We start from the raw sequence: 13,348 nt of genomic DNA, 5'->3' as shown, positions 1-13,348 counted from the left end.
TGTTTCATTGCCATCATTAATGATCAAAGTACTACCTTGCCCAGAAAGAAGAGATAATCCCAAATTTGTTCATTCCTACAAAAAGAACCTGGCACCATAGAAAACAACAGAAGAGATGATTTTCCTGATAGACATGTTCAATTTGGGATATGCTAAGCATACTGTAATTTTAGGAAAAATAACCAGTAAGCAGAGAGAAAAATACAACTTGAGCTCAAGCGACAGACTTGAAGGACCATCTGTAGAGAAATTATTGTACTACATGTATGTCCAGAGCTACAAGGGAACATGTAGTTGTTTATTTTAAGTCTCTCACCATATAGAGAAAACTGAACCGCTGAGGCAGTTGTTATTTCTATTAGTTACTTTTCTTAAGTGTATTAGGGTTCTCCAGAAAGAACAGAACCAATAGGAAATCTAAATATTATACACACATATACACATAAGATCTCCTTTGGATTATATAATATTATATATACTAGAGATTTATGATAAGGGATTGGCGCATGGGTTATGGAGGCTGACAAGTCTCAAGCTACAGTCAGCAAACCGAAAATCCAGGATACTTGATGGTGTGGTTCCAGGCTGGCAGCTCAAGACCCAGGAAGAGCCTATTTTTCAGTTAAACTGAAAAATAACTGATGGCCCAAGATCAAGGTAGAAAGGTAAGAGGAGTTCCCTTTCACTCCCAGAAGAGTCAGTCAAGTTTTGATCTATTTAGGCCTTTATCTGACTAAGTTAGGGAGGGCAATCTGCTTCACTCAATCTACTAATCCTATCGTTAATCTCATCCAGAAATACCTCCATAGACACATCCAGAATGATGTTTGACCAAATATCTGGGTTCTTTGCGGCCCAGTCAAGTTACGGCAAACTTAGCCATTACAACAATAACAGAGATCATTAGTGGCAGATCTGAGAAGAGAATTCAAGCCTTGGGGTTCTGTTCCAAAGCATACATTTGTTCTTCTCTTCAAAGTAAAAGGTGGTAGATACAGTTTGATAAAAGCATTAGTTGTTTTTTGGTGGTTTTTTTTTTAGGTAGGTCATACACATACATGGTACAAAATTCAAAAGGCACAAAATGGTATATGGTGAAAAATAAGACTCCATTCACCTCTGACACTAGCCATCCAGCCCCCTTTTGGAGATATAAGCACTGTTTCATATATATTGTATATGTCATTCTGCCGCATGCCTTTGTTTTTGGTTTTCTTAATTTAAAATATCATGGAGATTTTATTAGTACACATAAAATCTTGGCTATTCACAGTATGTTGACAAAGCAATTTTTTTTAACTAATCTCCTGCTACAAAAAAATATATTATCACATATAAATCATTTTATACTTGTGCAGCACATCTATATTATATAAATGTGATACATACTAAAGATATAATATAGAAGTGGAATTACCAAGTCAAAAACATTATGCTTCTTTTTGTAAAACATAATGTCTAAGTGCTCTCAATAGTAACTGAACCAATTTTCTTGACCATAAACAATGAGAAGTATCTGTCTTCCCAAACACTTGACAACTCAGCTTATAATCAAGCATTCTGGTCTTTCCTCCCCAAATAATTTTTACATGTTAGCACTGTAATTTTAATTTACATGTCTTACTGAGAACTTGAGCGCCATTTCAAATGTTTAAAAGACGTTTATATTTCCCTTGCTATCAATTATCTGAATAGATAGATCACTTGCCCATTTTTTGGTTAAACATTTATAGTAGTTCTAAGTTAAGGAAACTAACTTTTTGATGTGCAAAGAAAATGCAATCAAAGTCTGATATCTCTTTTAGTTGAGTATTGCTAGACTACAAAGTGGTAATGTTAGAAGTAGATTTTCATAATTTTTCTTTCTCAGAGAATGAACCAAAGTGAAGTTCCGGGCACAGGAGTAATTTGATAGGACTGAGGAATGAGTCCAGGGACCACACTTCTGGGAAAGCAACACTGCACAGGGTATCCATCCATTCCACTCCTGTCACCAGAACTCTCATGTCTAGGAAATTCTGTCAAGAAAATCCTACTTTTTCAAATCAACTGATTAAAGAATACCTCTTCCTAAGGTAAGGACTTAATGGTCCACATTACAGAGAAATTGCCAAGAGCACAGGCTCTGTAACCAGACTCTTTGAGAAACCCAGGGAGACACCACCTTAAACCCAGAAATCATGATTTTGATCTCTATTGATGTCAGAGCCCTGCCAGGTACTTCCTGAAGATGCGATGGAATAGCACTTAACCTCTGTGGCATTCTTACCCCAAACTCGAAATCCCAGTCTAATGAAAAGTACATCAGACAAATCAGAATTGTAAGACAATTCTGGCCACTACCTGTCAAAAGTGTCAAGGTCATGAGAAATTGGAAAGACTGAGAAAGTGTCACAGATTGGAGAAGCCTAAGACGACGTGATAACTAAATATAATGTGGTATTCTGGTCTATATTCTGGGGTGGGGGGGAAGGACAGTACCCAAATATCTGGTGAAATCAGAATAAAATCTATAGCTTATTAAAATAAAATAAAACCATTTATACATCCTTCTAGACATTTTTATTAATTCACACTATTTTAACATGCTTTTTCATTAATATATGAACATCTTCTATGTCAATAACCAATGCTGTAATTTTAATATTGGAGTTGAATTTCATTTTGTGTACTGTATGTGTTGTATCAGAATTTGTGTAGTCAATCTCTACTACAGGATAGGCAGGTTATTTCTATTTGTCAATAATATAAAGGAACTATAGTGAAAATCTTCACACACCATTATTTAAGATCAATCCTAAAATCCTCTAAGAAGCTTTTCTGAGTCTAAAATTAGGCACGTTTCTAAAGCTTTGTCTAGATATTGCCAAATTGCCATTAGAATGTTTTAAGAATGCCCATTTCCCTCAACAACAGTGGGTAGCATTTTTGGTTTTTGCTTTTATCAAAATAGTAGACCAAAAAAATGCTTTTCATTTTTACTTATGTGATTTTACTTATGTGATTAATAAATGCTTTCTGATGATGCCAGTGACTCTCCTGAAACTTATTTTTTCTTATGCAGCTATTGTTTTCTCTCCTGAAAATTTCCCATTTCTTGCTTTCAAAGTTGTTACAACTTCAGTGTCGGTGTCTATGGAAAGGTTCTTTCAAAGAAATCCTTGCTACATCTCTAAAAATAACAGGAGGCACATTCCTAAGTTTCCTTAAATAGTGATGTCACATATTCTATAGAAAACTCTGACAAGACACTTCTACTTTAACAAAGAATACACATTGCAATCTAACCTCATTTATCATTGAGTACTTGGAAGCACAGGGCACTTATTTTTAAAGATAAATCAAGAATGAGAACATGAGGAAAAAATTGTTTTATAGCTCATATTGTAAATGTTTGGGAGAAAAGATATATTTAGGCTGAGAGGTCACCTGTGGTGGGTATATCTGCCCTCTCAAATAGTTCCTCATGGCGAGGTAGGTGGGAGTTGCCTATCAACTGAATATAACAATACTTAAAGACATGAATTTTAGCTAAAATACCTTTTTTATTTTTAAAGCCTAGGAGACTGGCTCTGAGCCTCATTCCATGTACTTTGCCAAGCCCCAGAACACTGTAAAACAAACCAAGCTCTCCTCAGCCTCTCACTTGGGATCACTTCCTTTCCCATCACCTCTAAAGTTAGGTGTCCAGTGGTTAGGCATATAAATGACCTGGCCTAAGTACTGTTCTAACACTTTATTCGAAGCTTTCATCCAGTACTTTTTTTAATGCTAACCAACTGTATATCACATTTCCCTTTTCTTATTGAGGAATAAAACTTCCTATTAGAAGCAATTTTTATTCCCACCTGTCCTGTAAAAAGCAACCTTATATTGATGGAATGCCATTCAGAAACTTCACTTCTAATTTCTCTGGATTCATATGAGAGTGAAACACTTGCTAAAGAACACAATTAAAATAAATTATTTAATACATATATTAATAAAAGGTGATCTGATCATGGTTTATATTTGTTTTGAGAAGTGTAGTCATATTGTGTACAAATAAAATGTTGATAAACTTCACTCTCAAGAAAGTAGTTGCAGCTGTTGCTTAGACTTAGAACCTAGGAGGACCCTTAGGTTCAATATCCAGTAAGACTTAGACTGAAGCCAATGATATTTATTGCAGCAGAACCAGTAGGAAGTGGTGGTTGTCGGGGTGGAGGATTAACCCCCTCAGTAATCTGCATCACCTTTGTCAATGTCAAGCCATCTCAGATCAGCATAAAATCTAACTTAACAATATTGCTTAAGAAGATATTCCCTAAATACCCTCAACGATTGTTACCCTGAAGCTCCTCCTATCTAGAAGTTATAGAGCGTCCTTCGATCATAGCCAAGAATATCCAGTGGGCATCCCTTAGGGACTCTCCGAGAAGCCAGAGAACATCTTGGCAACTGTTATTTATTCAACATGTTTAAACAACATAGGGAATTTGCATGTTCCCCATTACTCACCAAATCAGGACTCTAATGCCAGGATCACAGTTCTTCTGGAAGTCTCTAAAATTAATGGAGATTTAGTGTTAACAAGCTCCAAGGAATCATATTTAGTTACAATTAGAATGATTAAAATGCATAACTTGATGCATATATGCCTAATTCAACTAGAGATTTCTCAGAACATTTCCAGAATTTTCTAGGATTCCTTAGCAGAAAATGTAAGGTCAAAAGACTTTATTTGGTGTCATGGCCACAGCACTCGGTAAGTGATTGGGAGACAACCACCACCTTTCATATACCTCAATTCCTCATTCCCCTACCCCACACCAAAAATTAAAATTAAAAAACAAAAAGAGATGAGCTTGATTATTTCTAAGTTCATTTTTGCTCAACATTTCTATGAATGTACAAATTTGTAAATCACTTAATTTTCATGTCAGCTTTTCCTTCTTAAAAAAAACAAACAGAAGGAGTGACCCTTGCTAAATTTCACCGGTCTGAATTATTATTAGTTTAGAATGCAGTCATCCTCTACTAGGAAAATTTCAAAGTGTGAACACCAATTCTTTCATCAAAGAAAACAGACTTACACAAGCCCAGCATTTACACAATAAAGGTTAATTTTCCTCAAAGAATGAGGAAATTTGTTTCCAAAGGTCCCCCCATTTCCAATGACCTGTGAATTCAAATGCTATTTTTTGTTGCTTTCTGTGACATGTCAGGGTGATTACTGTGTAGAATGTTCATCATGTGATCAAACAGGAAGTCTGCCTCAACATTTCTGGCTATTGTGGGTCAAGATACTGAGATGGCAGTGGATTAAAATAATCCAATGGATAGCTTCTTTTGTTATTTCAAATATTAATAAGAGGACTTTTCTGGTAAAGAAAGACACCGTAAAGTTATTCATTTTATCACTAATATTCTAAAACCACCAAATCTCCAAAGATTCAGGTCTCCAGAATCCTTTCTCTTCATCCAAATCTCAAAGTTTCTTTTTAAGTGAAGTGATTCTATCAAATAACAAAAATGTACATAACTTTGAAACACGAGTGTCCACTGGAAGTGTTCAATCCTGAGAAAAATGACAACTCAAAAGCCAACTTTGTAAGCCCTTCCATCACTTTGTTGAACATGGAAAATGTCTGTGGTTGTTTTAAGCTTGCATATGGTTATAGCTCTTCTTGCAGTATTTGGTTAAGTCAAATGAAACTGTCAATATTCACCCATCTTTGAAATATAAACTTTTATCTGTTATCATGATCCTTTTATTCTCCATGAAGAAAAATATAAAAGTTAACTGTGAAACTTCTGAACAGCCAATACATACAGCTAAGCTAGCATATGACTGAGTAGAAAAACTTACAGAATTATTACATACTTTGTTAAAATTTATTTTTAAAAAACAAACAGAAAAACAAAAATCACCTTTATAAAACCGTCAGTACCATAATGAGGAGCAGAAATGACAAAGAGTTTAAGAAAAGGTCTCACAGAATTGTGCAGTCACTGATGATGTGTTCAGGGCGAACAATGGCCCTTGTAAAGGTTTTTACTCCTATAGTGTTTTTTTATTTTGTCAATGTTTATTCGTTTTTGAGAGAGAGAGAAAGATACAGATCATGAATGGGGTAAGGAAAGAGAGAGGGGGGGGACACAGAATCCAAAGCAGGCTCCAGGCTCCAAGCTGTTAGCACAGAGCCTGACAGGGCTTGAACCCATGAACCATTAGATCATGACCTGAGCCAAAGTCAGCCGCTTAACCAATTGAGACACCCAGGAATGGTTGAAACTGTGTTAAACCCCAAATATATTTTTTCTTAATCAATCACATTTGTGCTGAAAATTCATGTATCTTATTGGATAATTCTTTGTAAATTATTTATATCCTCACCAAGTAGGTTGTAAACTAACATGTTTTGCGTGTATAAGTAAATTACCAACAAAATAATAATATGACCACTCTAGTACTGAAAGCTTTAAGAATGTTTAAACCAAATCTCTCAACAGATTAAGATATTTAAGTATGACTTTTTAACACTTTATAATGTAGTGAGTAAGGATTTCATTCTATATGGTTTCTTGTAATGACTTAGTTGTCTATTTTCTAATAAAACTGATCTTCCTAGATACATAATTTCCAGATATACTTTACTAAATTATCTTCTATTACAAGAGATTTAGTTAGTTAGTTCTAATAATGACCTTAAAAGTACCACAAAGCTTTTCTATTTGCCTTTTTTGGTTTCATTGTCTTTTTGTTCCTAACTTTTTTTTTTATTGCAATTTCTGTTGAATTTACTTCAAAGTGCACATGCTTGAAATTTAAATGTCACTAAGAGAATTATAACAGTACCTAGCAGTTTTGAATAATTTTCTATACACCAGAACTCTGTTAATGACAAAAATACATTATTGCATTTAAACTAATGTTGAATTCATGCATAGTATTTTCTCATACCAATAATAGAAAAGTATAATTTAAACTCATTTGACTGGAGAATCAAAACTCACATTACAATAAAATTCTAAGCACAAGTATACTCCATACATCTTAGAGTCATTTAAATTTTTTATTATAATTGTACTGAATCCGTATATTGCTTTAGAAGAAACAAACTTTTATAATATGAACTCTCTCCAAGCAAGCCCACTGAATTTATTTATTTATTCATATTAAGTTTTGTAATTTCCTTCTTATACATATCTTATAAAATTTATTTGGATATCTTACATTTATTACTTATTGGTAAATACAATGTTTTCTATCAGATTTTCTAACTTATTATTATTAATAAAATCTTACAAGTTTTTAAGCTCACACACTGTACTAAGGACCTTGGAATAACTACCTTATTTTGGCTTACAAAAACCAAATGTGGTATTATTATTATGAGCCTCTCTTTACAGAAAAGAAAACTGAGACTCAGAAAATTCAAATAGCTTTAGGTCATAAAACTAAGACTAGCAGATTCAGTCTCTAGCCACTATTAATTTTAGCCTACATTTTCTGAAATTTAGGTTAGCAATTTCACAAAAGACTACAATCTGGAAGTTCGCAAGAGCCAACAATTTGAGAAGCCTTATACCCATGTCAAAATTTTAGGTATAGGGGTGCCTGGGTGGCTCAGTTGGTTAAGCCTCCGACTTCGGCTCAGGTCAGATCTCACGTTTGTGGCTTCGAGCCCCGCGTCAGGCTCTGTGCTGACAGCTAGCTCAGAGCCTGGAGCCTGCTTCCGGTTCTGTGTCTCCTTCTCTCTCTGCCCCTCCCCCTCTCATGCTCTGTCTCTCTCTGTATCAAAAATAAATAATTAAACATTAAAAAAAGAAGTTAAAAAAATTTTAGGTATATTCTACCCTTAAGGAAGTAGAGACTGCTTTCACATTCGTCAGTTTACTTTGGCTACATGGACAAGGCAGACACCGATAATCATACATATCATAAAGCTTATGGTCTAATGAAGCTGAAATACATCTTAAAGTATTATTTATATTGTTAAATACTACAATTTTCTGGGGGGCTTGGATAGCTCATTTGGTTGAGTGTCCAACTCTTGATTTCAACTTGGGTGATGATCCCAGGGTCATGGGATCAAGCCTCAGATCTGGCTCTGCACTGATTGTGGAACCTGCTTAAGATTCTCTCTCTCCCCCCACCCTCTGCCCCTCGCCGCTGTTTGTACTCTCTCTCCCTCAAAAAGAAAAAGAAAAGAAAAAACCTAGAATTTACTTCTGAAACTGCAGCTTCTTTTTTGTTGTTGTTGTTTCTTTTACCTTATCTGTAAGATTTGTTAGAAGAAAGCCACAATACCACTCACAGTAGCACACAATGCATGCTCAATGAATATATGTGGACCAGGTCTCCACATTTAACAACTTAATGTTATAAAATACAAATGACACCAGATATATTTTTGCGATTTTAGTTAAGTTTGAAATAGAGAGGAATATACTTTCCCAAACTGTATTTTCACTTCATTTGGTTATGAGAAAGAGGAGGATAAAATAAAAGGGGGGTAAGAAAAGGATGTTAGCAAACCAGGATAAAAGGTCAAGGAAGGAACATGTATCTTTACATATAATGAAGAGGATTCCAGGACAGCATCAAGGGATCAGAAATCAAAGGTGGGTGAAGAGAGAAAGCAGTAGATTCCTAATGCAAGGCAAAGAATAAGATAAATTAAAATAAGCTAGGAAGGGAAACTAGAATGATTTTCCCATTTATATATCTCTTACTGCTATAACAAAGAAAAATACTCAGTTTTTTTTATATGGTACAATTTTTATTTTTTAGCACATTTTTGTTTTAATACTCAGTTTTTTATATGTATCTTCTACCCAGCCATTTAAGTAAATCTCAAATTAATTAATTTAAATTTTTAAAAATTTTTAAATGTTTTATTTCTTTTTGAGACAGAGAGAAACAGAGCATGAGCAGGGCAGTGGTAGAGAGAGAGGGAGACACAGAATCTGAAGACAGGCTCTAGGCTCTGAGCTGTCAGCACGGAGCCTCAAACACACAGTGGGATCATGACCTGAGCCAAAGTTGGATGCTTAACCAATTGAGCCACCCAGGTGCCCCTCAAATTAATTTTTTTAAATAGACTCTTTTAGGAGCACTTTTAGGTTCACAGCAAAATTGAGCAGATAATACAGAGGTTTCCTATATACCCCCTCCTCCCACATACACACAGCCTCCTGGACGATCAAGATTCATCACCAGAGGGATACATGTGCTACAACTGATAAACCTTCACTGACACATCATTATCACCCATATTCCATAGTTTGTCTTAGGTTTCAATCTTGGTGTTGTACATTCTATGTGGTTGGATGAATGTTTCCACCATTACAGAATCATAGAGAGTTTTTCATTGCCCTAAAGATCCTCTATGCGCTATTTGTCACTCCCTACCCTCAACCCCAGGCAACAATTTGATCCTTTAACTGTCTCCATTCTTTTGCCTTTCCAGAATGTCTATAATATAGTTAGAATCCTACAGTATTTAGCTTTCTCAGATTGGCTTCTTTCATTTAGTAATAAGCATTTGAGGTTCCTCCATATCTTTTCATGTCTTGAAAGCTCATTTCTTTTAGTGCTAAATAATATTCTATTGTCTGGATGACTCACAATTTCTCTACTTGTTCACCTACATAAGGACATCTTGGCAGTTTCCAAATTTGGGCAATCATAAATAAAGCTGCTATAACATTCATGTGCAGGCTTTTGCATTAACATATAAGTTTTCAACTCATTTGGGTAAATACCAAGGAGTACAATTGCTAGAACATATGGTAAGAGTATAATTAGTTTTATTAAAAAATGGTCCATTTGTGGGGTGCCTGGGTGGCACAGTCAGTTGAGCGGCAGACTTCGGCTCAGTTTATGATCTCATGGTTCGTAGTTTGAGCCTTGCGTTGGGTTCTGTGTTGACAGCTCAGAACCTGGAGTTTGTTTTGGATTCTGTGTCTCCCTCTCTCTCTGTCCCTCCCCTCATCATGCTCTGTCTCTCTCTGTTCAAAAATAAATAAACTATAAAAAAATTTTTCAATGGTCAATTTGCTTTCCCCCCAGCAATAAATAAGAGCGCCTGCTGCTCAACACTCTTTTGGGGTTTTTTTAAATTTATTTTTTATTTTTTATTTTTGAGAGACAGAGAGAGACAGCACAAGCTGGGGAGGATCAGAAAGAGAAGGAGACACAAAATCCGAAACAGGCTCCAGGCTCTGAGCTAGCTGTTAGCACAGAGCCCGACACAGGGCTGGAATCCAGGAACCGTGAGATCATGACCTGAGCTGAAGCTGGACACTTAACCGACTGAGCCACCCACGCACCCCGCTGCTCCATACTCTTGCTAGCATTTGATGCTGTCAGTGTTCCAGATTCTGGCCATCTCAACAGGTATGTAGTGCTATCTCCTTATTGTCTTACTTTGCAATTCCCTGGTGACACATAATGTAAAGCATATTGTCATATGCAATCTGTATATCATCTTTGATAAGGAATCTCAGCAGGCCCTTGGTGTGACTTCATTTTCAAAGAAAAACTCTAGTTCTTCAAACTCTGTGACTCCACTGAACCGAGAGCATTTGACTATAAGGGAAGCAGTCTTCATTGTCATTGGCTCAACTCCTGTCTGTTTGCACTCTGAATTTCTGAACATTCTGGCATTCAATAATGTTCTAGATTTTTGTTGTGATCACCAGTTTAGTAAAGAACATGAGCTTTGTCAGAGTAGTATGTAAGCACCATCTTCAAAACACAAGAGATCTAACGATTTTAGTCTCCCAGAGCCTTATCCCTCCAAGACCCTGAATTACAGAAAGGAGCTCAGCAAATAGTCACCCTTCCTATATGGATTATTTGTGATTAAAATAATCCCCACACCTTTGTTAAAAGTTTTCAAATAACCCAAAAACTGACCCTGACTGAAAAACACAGATAGATCAGATGATAGATGTTAGATAGATATATAGATAGATAATAGATAGACAGATGATAGGAAAAAGGAAGGAAGGAATGAAGGAAGGAACTGAGAAAGGCAAGGAGGCAGGGAAATTCACATCTGTGATCACTGTTTTATTACATTTTACAAAAAGCCCGATTGCACATTTCATAAGACTTTTTCAGACGAATATGCAGCAGACTTAGAGCTACACCAGGTTTTTTATCTACCTTGAAAAATTCTTGAAGTACTTCTGTCCTTCTGCATTTTTTGGTTTGTTTTGTATCACTACCATATTATACATTCTAGTTAAATAATACATTTTTATTAAGTACCAAGAATATCCTATATATAATTGCTCATGATTACCACATTGGGTCCATATAATTCCCATTTCTGCCTTGTTGGTATTGTTGAGTAATACATCACACACATATGTGGCACAATCATTAGGTACAGAATAATCCTACACATTGTTGGGTCGCCCATGCCTTTAGCAGCAATATATACATTCTGTAGGCCTGAAACCTACATGCCTTTCCTTTCTTCCATTACATATACAAAGGAGCTCATTTTCATCATTCAAAAGATTGTGTTCTTCTCACTTGGAAGCTTTGTTCTGATTTATAGCATAAGCCAGCCTTTTTCAGAATAAAAATGACTGCTTGAAATGGCACTTTTTAAAAGTTCTTCTCTCAGCAGGTCACTGAAGGTGGGAATATACCACTTTGTTCATATCAGGCTTTGACAAAAACAGAGTTGTCTGGGATACAGTTTCTTCTAAACCTCTTTTTCACCCTCAAAATCCATAAGGAGAATAGCACTTCATTAGTTCCCATTGTTTATATAGTTAATAAACCATGGATTTTTGTTAGTTAAGGGCCAGAATATAAGCAATGCCAACAACCCTAATAATGAGATAATGAATGGTTAAAATTGAAATAGAACAAGAAAGTACTCAGTACTGGTAGCTATAGAAAAGAAGAAAAAATATTTGGAGTAAAATGAGTGAAAAGATGATAAGGATTGTGCTACCTCATGTCTACAGTAAGTTTGGGGAAATTTTTTTCAAGTATTACATTATATTGTCACAAAGAAATGAAAAGCAAACCATTATTTTTTCTAGTTAAAGCTTCTATAGTATTAAAATCTTAATTTCCTGCTCTTACCAAAAGGAATCTTTGAGTTAAATCCTATGAATATTAGTTATCTGTGCAACACCGATAATCTAAGAGAGAAACAAAACCTACAAAGAATATATTGTAAGAACACTGTGTGGTGACAGATGGTAACTACACCTATCAGGGTGAGCAATGAGTAATGTATACAACTGTTGAATCATCGTGTTGTACACTTGAAACTAAGAGTATGCTAATCATACTTCAATTAAAAAAGAATATTTTGGCCTGAAGGTCAATATTTTTTAATAAAAAGAATGCCATGATGTTCTTTTTATATTTTCTGATTAGCCATATGGAAAAAAAACAGGAAAAAGAATTAAGAACAGAAAATGTTGAAAAGCAAACAAAAGTCGTTTCCTGATTATTTCTAAACTGGCTATTGACCTGTGTTATCACAGAACTTTAAAGAGCTCATTATAGGGGCACCTGAGTGGCTCAGTCGGTTAAGCATCCAGCTTCGGCTCAGGTCATCATAATCTCACAGTTTGTAGGTTTGAGCCCTGTATCGGGCTTTGTGATGACTGCTAGCTCAGAGCCTGGACCTTGCTTCAGATTCTGTGTCTCCCTCTCTCTCTGACCCTCCCCTGCTTGCACTGTCTCTCTCTGTCTCTCAAAAATAAATAAAAAACATTAAATAAATAAATAAAGAGCTCATGATAGCAATGTGCCATTAAACTCTCAAAAATAAGAACCAGAATGTAACAGTCTACAGAAAAGCTTTTGGCTTTCTTCTGCTCAAGAGTAGGAGGAAATTAGGTAATTTTAAGCATCAAGGTGCCTAACTATGCCATAGATTTATTTCATTATACCCTTGTTCTAAAATGTGTGAATCATTTAAATAGAATGATATTTAATATTTTGTTTCCACCTGGGTGCTTTAATAAAGACATATACTAAAATTGAAAAGGGATAAGCAATAAAGGAGGCCAAAACTTCAGACTTAATTAGCATATAAATAAAATGTAAGCAGGTATAATATCTACAGAGAATTAAGTCAGATCAACAATCTGAATCAACCAGTGGAAACTTACCTGTAATATATAGCAAAGAGACATGAAATTAAAATGACTAAAATCAAATTTAGGTTAGAAATGTGAACACAAGATCCAAGTCAGAGATACAGATTCTGGAAAAAAGAAAAATAATACAGTTGGAAAAGAAAAAAGTAAAAACACTCTGAAAAATGCATGAATACATTCACTGCAAAGGAAAATTTTTAAAACAAGAAGGAGTTGG

General features: G+C 35.3%; 1 long non-coding RNA gene across 1 annotated transcript in view; it reads right to left on the bottom strand.

Moving 5' to 3' along the window:
- LOC115289110 overlaps positions 1-13,348 on the bottom strand; it is a 367,076-nt gene that overhangs the window by 64,830 nt on the left and 288,898 nt on the right. The window contains exon 4 of the long non-coding RNA XR_003907384.1: positions 4,501-4,545. This is a non-coding gene — a long non-coding RNA (uncharacterized LOC115289110). The remainder of the gene's footprint in view (positions 1-4,500; positions 4,546-13,348) is intronic.

Source organism: Suricata suricatta, chromosome 4 (genome assembly GCF_006229205.1).
Source record: "Suricata suricatta isolate VVHF042 chromosome 4, meerkat_22Aug2017_6uvM2_HiC, whole genome shotgun sequence".
In the NCBI taxonomy this organism is placed as follows: Eukaryota; Metazoa; Chordata; class Mammalia; order Carnivora; family Herpestidae; genus Suricata; species Suricata suricatta.
Note: the sequence above shows the minus strand (reverse complement) of the source record. Positions and strands in the feature narration are given on the sequence as shown.